The sequence below is a fragment of the Rhinolophus sinicus genome, chromosome 18, assembly GCF_057876585.1.
Source record: "Rhinolophus sinicus isolate RSI-liver-muscle chromosome 18, RSI-T2T, whole genome shotgun sequence".
In the NCBI taxonomy this organism is placed as follows: Eukaryota; Metazoa; Chordata; class Mammalia; order Chiroptera; family Rhinolophidae; genus Rhinolophus; species Rhinolophus sinicus.
Genome location: NC_142518.1, coordinates 11,465,107 through 11,471,838, shown reverse-complemented (window position 1 = coordinate 11,471,838; position 6,732 = coordinate 11,465,107).

The window sequence follows — 6,732 nt, the reverse complement described above, 5'->3', positions numbered from 1 at the left end:
TCTTCTATTTTCTGAAACAGGTTGCATATAATTGGTGTTAATTCTTCTTTAAACTTTTGGTAGGATTCTCCAATGAAACCATGTGGGCCTGGAGACTGCTTTTTGGGGAGTTTTTAAAATTATAGATTCAATTTCTTTAACAGTTATAAGACTATTCAAATCATTTATTTCTTATTGGGTGAGTTGTATTCGTTGGCACTTTCTGAGGGTTTGGTCCATTTCACATAAGTTGTCAAATTTACACGTGTAGAGTTTCCATAGTACTTCCTTATTATCCTTTTGATGTCTGCAGAGACTGTTGTGATAACCCTTTTAATTCCTGATATTGGTAATTTGTATATTCACTCTTTTTTATTTGTCAGTCTTGCTAGAGTTTTGTCAATTCTACTGATTAAAAAAAACAGTTTTTTGTTTCATTGGTTTTCTCTATTTTCCTTTTGCCAATTTTATTGATTTTTGTTATTATTTCCTTATTTCTGCTTGCTTTGTTCTTCTTTTTCTAGGTTCTTGAAGTGAATGCTTATATTATTGATTTGAGACTTTTCCTCTTTTCTAATGTAAACATTTCATGCTATAAATTTCCCTCTCAGCTTTAGCTGGGTCTCACATATTTTGAAATGTATATTTTCATTGTTATTCAGTTCAATGTATTTTTTTAATTTCCCTTGAGACTTCCCCTTTAACACACGGATCACACCTGTCAGGATGGCTATCATCAATAAATCAACAAACAAATGTTGGTGAGAATGCAGACAAAAGAAAAATACTCACACATTGTTGATGGAACTGCAAATTGATGCAGCCACTATGGAAAATGGTTTGGAGGTTCCTCAAAAAATTAAAAATAGAACTTCCTTATGCCCCAGCAATTCCACACCTGGGTATTTATCTGAAGAAATCCAAAACACTAATTCAGAAATATATATGCACCCCTATGTTCACTGCAGCACCATTTACAATAGCCGAGATATGTGAAGCAACCCAAGTGCCCATCAATAGGCAATTGGATAAAGGAAATGTGGTACATTTATACAATGAAATATTACTCGACTATAAAAAAAAGAGTGAAATCTTAACATTTGCAACAACATGGATGAACCTAGAGGGTATTACGCTAAGTGAAATAAGTCAGACAGAGAAAGACAAATACCATATGATTTCATTTATATCTGGAATCTAAAGAACAAAATAAATGAACAAATAAAACAGTAACAGACACAGATACAAAGAACAAACTGATGGTTGCCAAAGGAGAGGGGGATTAGGCGACTGGGTGAAAAAGGTGAAGGGATTAAGAAATACAAATTGGTAGTTACAAAATAATCATGGGGATGTAAAGTACAGCATAGAGAATATAGTAAATAATGTTGTAATAACTATATATGGTGCCAGGTGGGTACTAGACTAGTTGGGGTTCACTGCATAAATTATATAAATGTCTAACCACTATGCTGAACACCTGAAACTAATATAAAATAATATTGAATAAGATGATGTATTACAGAATTGTACACTTGAAACCTATGTAACTTTACTAACCATTGTCACCCCCAATAAACTTTAATTAAAAACAAATAATAATAATATTGAATGTCGACTGTAACTAAAAAATTATTTTTTAAAAAAGAAGTGTTTAATTTCCAACTGTTTGGAGATTTTCCTGTTATCTTGCAGTTATTGATTTCTAGTTTGAATCCATTATGATTGGAGAACATACTCTGTGTTATTTCAATTCTTCAAAGTAAATTGTTTTATGATCAGATATGGTATATCTTGGTAAATGATTCATGGGCACTTGAAAAGAATATGTATTCTTCTGTCATTGGGTGGGGTGTTGTATAAACATCTATTAGATCCTACTGGTTGGTAGTAGTGTTGAGTTCTATATCCTTCCTGATTTCCTGTCTAGATGTTATATCAATTTTTGAGAGAGGGGTATTTCAGTTTCTAAATATGATTGTGGATTTGTCTATTTATCCTTTCAGTTATATCATTTAATTGCTTCACAGATTTTGCAGCTCTGACATTTTATGCATCTACATTGAAGATTGTTATGTGTGCTTGGGGGGTTGACTTTTATTGTTATGTAATGCACCCCTCTGTCTTTGGTCATTTTCTTTGTTCTGAATCTACTTTATCTAATATATTAATATAGCCACTTCTGCTTTCTTTTAACTGTTTGCATGGTAAATCTTTTTCCATCCTTTTACTTTCAATCTACCTATACCACTTAAAGTTAGTTTCTTATAGACACCATATAGTTGTGTCATGAGTTTTAATCCACTACACCAATTTCTGTTTTTCAATTGATGAGTTTAGACCAGTTACATTTAATGTAATTATTGGTATGTTAAGGCTTAAGTCTGCATTTTATAATTTTGTTCTCTATGTTTATCATCTCTACTTTGTTTTTCCTGCTTTCTTACGGGCTACTTGAACATTTCTTTTTTTTAGAATTCAATTTTGGGTTATCTGTAGTGTTTTTGAGTGTATCCCTGTATAGCTTTCTTAGTAATTGCTCTAGGTATTACATTAAAATACATAACTTATCACAGTCTACTAGACATTTACCAGTTCTAGTGAAGTACAGAAACCTTATCTTCCTTTACCCTCATTAGTTTATATATAATTGTCTTAAATATTTTCTCTGCATACATTTAGAAACACATCAGTGTTACAATTTTTTCCTTCCATTATAAAACATAATTTAGAAGACTCAAGAGAAGGAAAAATGTATTCACTCATATTTTTACTCTTTCTGTTGTTCTTCCTTCCATTCTGATGTTCTAAGACTCCTTCTTTTTCATTTCTTTGACTTGTAAAGAATTTCCTTTAGCCATTCTTTTAAGGTAGTTATACTGGTAGGACATCTGGGTTGTTTTCAGTTCTCTTCATTTTTCTTCATCTGAGAATGTCTTGATTTCCTCTTCATTCTTGTAAGATATTTTCACTGTATGTAAAATTCTGGATTGACTGTTCTTTTTTCTTTCAGCACTTGAAAAATATTGTGCCATTTTATTCTGGCTTCCATGATTTCTGATGAGAAATCTGTTATTTGAATTGTTTCCCCCTATATGAAATATATTGTTTCCCTCTTTCTGCTTTCAAGATTTATCTTTGGCTTTAGTTTTCAGAAGTTTGAATATTATATGACTTGGTGTGGATTTCTTTGGGTTTTCCTATTGGGGTTTGCTCAATTTCTGGAATCTGTAGTTTTAGGAATTTTATGAAATTTAGATTTTTTATCCATTTTTTTTTTTGAGCACGTTTCCAACTGTATCCTCTTTCTCTTCTTCTGTGGATTCCAATAATCCAGAGGTTAAATCCTTTGTTATCGTCCGTCCTACAGTTCCTTGAGGCTCTGTTAATGTTTTTTCAGTGTTTTTTCTCTGGTGTTAAGAACGGGTGATTTTTATTATTCTTTCTTCAAATTCACTGGTTCTGTCCTCTGTATTCTCCATTCTGCTATTGAGTCCATCCACTGAATTTTTAAAATTTTGGTTATTGTATTTTCAGTTCTACAATTTCCATTTTGATTTTTCTTTATATCTTCTCTTTCTTTTCTGAGATTTCCTATTTCTTTTCTGAGACTTCCTAATTTTTCATTTTTTTCAATCATGTTTGTAATTGCTCACTGAAACATTTTTATGACGGCTGCTTTTAAGTCTTCATTATATTATGCTAACATCTCTGCTATTTCAGTGCTGGCATCTATTGACTGTTTTTTGTGTTTCATTCAAATTGAGATTTTCCTGGTTTTTTGTATGATGAGTGATTTTTTTCTGTTGAGACCTAGACATTTATGTCATGAAACTCTGGCTTTTATTTAAACTTTCTGCTTTAGCTGGCTTCCGCCGACTCTGCTAGGGCAGGAGATGCAGGAGTGCTACTGAATTTCTGCCAGGTGAGTGTAGATGTCCAGGTTCCCCACTCAGCCTCTATTGTTATCTTAAAGGAGTTCCAACTCTCCACATAGCCTTTACCAACACCTGGGATGGTTATCTTATTACCAGTGTGGGTGGTGATGAAAGTCCTGACTCTCCGCTAGGCCTCCTCTGACATCACCCAAGTAGGGAGGAGGACAGGGAGAGTTGCCTCATTACTTCTAGGTAGGGATGGGGGTCCAAGCTTCCCACATGATCTCTACCAACACTTCAAGGGAAGTGTGTTTGTTAACACCCAGCAGGGGTGAAAGACACAGCTCCCTAATCAGCCTCCTCTGACACCACGCTGATGAGGGGCGGGGACCTTATTACAGTCATGCAATGCTGGAAGTCTAGGCTACAATTACTTCTGTGGTCTTTGGCTTCAGTAAAGTGGTTGTTTTCTAAAGGTTCTGTCTTGCTAGGCTGTCCCTTTCCTGGTACTTTGGCTGGAGAGAGCAGGCTTTTGTTTGAGCTTTTTCGGTCTACACCTATTTGTATTCCAGACTGTCAGTGTCTTCAGCTCCAATTCTGTAATTCTGTGAGGCAAAAAGAAGATCCAGTGAATTCACCTCCCTCTTGTTCCTCAGGTCCTGCAATCCTTAACCAGTCTGCTTTCCTCTCCCCATCTTTCAGAGTCTTCTTGTGTTTGTTTTATATATAATGTATAGGGGTTTTAGTTGTACTTAGTGGGAGGAATAGAAAAAAGTACATCTACTCCATCTTCCTAAAAGTGTAAGTTCCCCAGAAGGATTTTCTATAAAGGTAGAGGAACCATAGTTTGGAAGGAGGACAGATGGATAATGATGATAATCTCCATGAAACCCAGTCAAATAAACACCATCTGTCTAAAAGAGCTTTAGGAGGTAGAGCTTCATGGGACAGCCAGATTGCAGTTAGCACTAGGTGACAGAGGACTGGCAGGGCACAGGACTACTTGCTACGGAAGTGGGCATTGGAGTTCCAGCGGACCCTGTGTAAAGGATTGGGAGGGATAGGAAGAGCAAGACAGGTGGAAAGCTGAGCAAAGAAATCCTTGGCTGAGAGTAGAGAGGGGAGAGATGACCTGTGGGGCTTATATTTCAGAGCTGACATAGGTGTGACAAGCAGGATCAACTGCCTTAGCAGTCACAGATAAGCCTGGTTTCACATTAGAACCCAATCATAGTACATTCTTGGCCTCTTATTTTCTGGGAAGTAGCTCTTGCTACAATGAGGTGCCGGTAGGTAGGAGCAGGAATGGCACCTGAAACATTTGAGCTCCATTTTCTCAAAGATACAACCAGCCCAGATACAAATAGTCTAAATGAAGTGTTTGATTTCCAAAATGTTCTAGGAGAATGGTGAACCAATCATTAAGTCAATCTGCACCATTTATTTTTCTCACTCTAATAAGGTTCTCTGGCAAACCAGTATCATTTCTTTGTGTCTAGGCATTGTTGGGTATAAATTTTTAGAAGATCTGCATATTAAGGCTGTCACTTTAAAATAAATTGTTGTTGCTATTGCAGCAACAACAACATTAATAAATTTACTTAGTGCTCATGAGATGCCATGTACTGTTCTAAGTGCTTGACATGTTTCAAGTCATTTAATCCTTACAACCACCCTGTAAGGTAGATACTAATTATTGTATTAGCTCCATTTTGTGCAAGAGAAAACTGGGGATGTGACAAAGGACTTAGAAATATGTTCAAAACTCTATTGAATTAAAAACTGACATAGCCATCTTCTCTGTTACCACATTCATTTATATGAGAATCACAAAGAATGATGTTTTCCAGTGCTTTCCCAAATAATTGCTACAATCTAGCTCTTGTATTTCTTTCAGTTGTTGGGATAAAAAATAACGGGTGCTAATCTCATTTATTTCATTCCTGGCAAATCACTTGATCCATTATCCCTATTTTTTTCTGTCTTTAAAATTGGGGCAGTTATACCAGGCCACCACCCCTCTAGCCACAGAGAACAAAAGCAGTAAAATTTTATTGCAAAATATTGTGAAAACAATTGAACTTGTACTAAATTTTTATTCAAGCCATAGGGAGCTGGTGGAAGCTAAAGAAAAAGGAGAAAAGCAGAAAATGGGAGAGAAATCACAGAGGAGCAGAAGGGTGGCCCAGTGAGGTGGAACCCAAGAGAACAAAGATACAGGGGTTTGTTTTTGTGAACAAAAATGCCAGAGGTTTGTTTTTGACTGTACCCACCCTCGTGTTGCCTCTAGGCTCCTTCAGGCAGCGCCTGTGGGCTTACCTGGGAACCTCAAAAATGGTTATGTCAATGTTAAATAATAACTTGAGTCGTCAAAAAGCTTCCTTGGACTGTTTCCCAAGTCTCCATCCTTGTCTCTCATCTCCTCTTTCATCTAGTTTTCCAAAAGTTCCCAACAGATGGTTTACAGGTTGGCCCATATTGATTTTGCTTCATGCAGCAATGTGCCCAAGTATCTTAGAGCAGAACTCCTGGCTGATGCTCAATAGAGTGTGCACGTGTGTGTCCTCAGCGTGCAGTTCTCTTGCGTGATATAGAATCAATGTCACATACATTGCATTTATTTTCACAGAGGCAGAAAAGAAAAAAATGTCAATGTGATCTTATTTTTAAACACTGAAAATTCTCCCTTAGTAATACATTTCCAGGGTGGGGCAAATTTGGATCTCTTTTAAGTAGAGACTATAAATAGAAAATTCCTCACTCCTGGGTTGAAGGCCACCATGGATCATTTTACTGCTTGAAAATTTGCAGATTCTCCCATCAAATTGGCACAGATTCTGAGCAGACTTGAGGATTTCCATGCTGTCACCTTTTA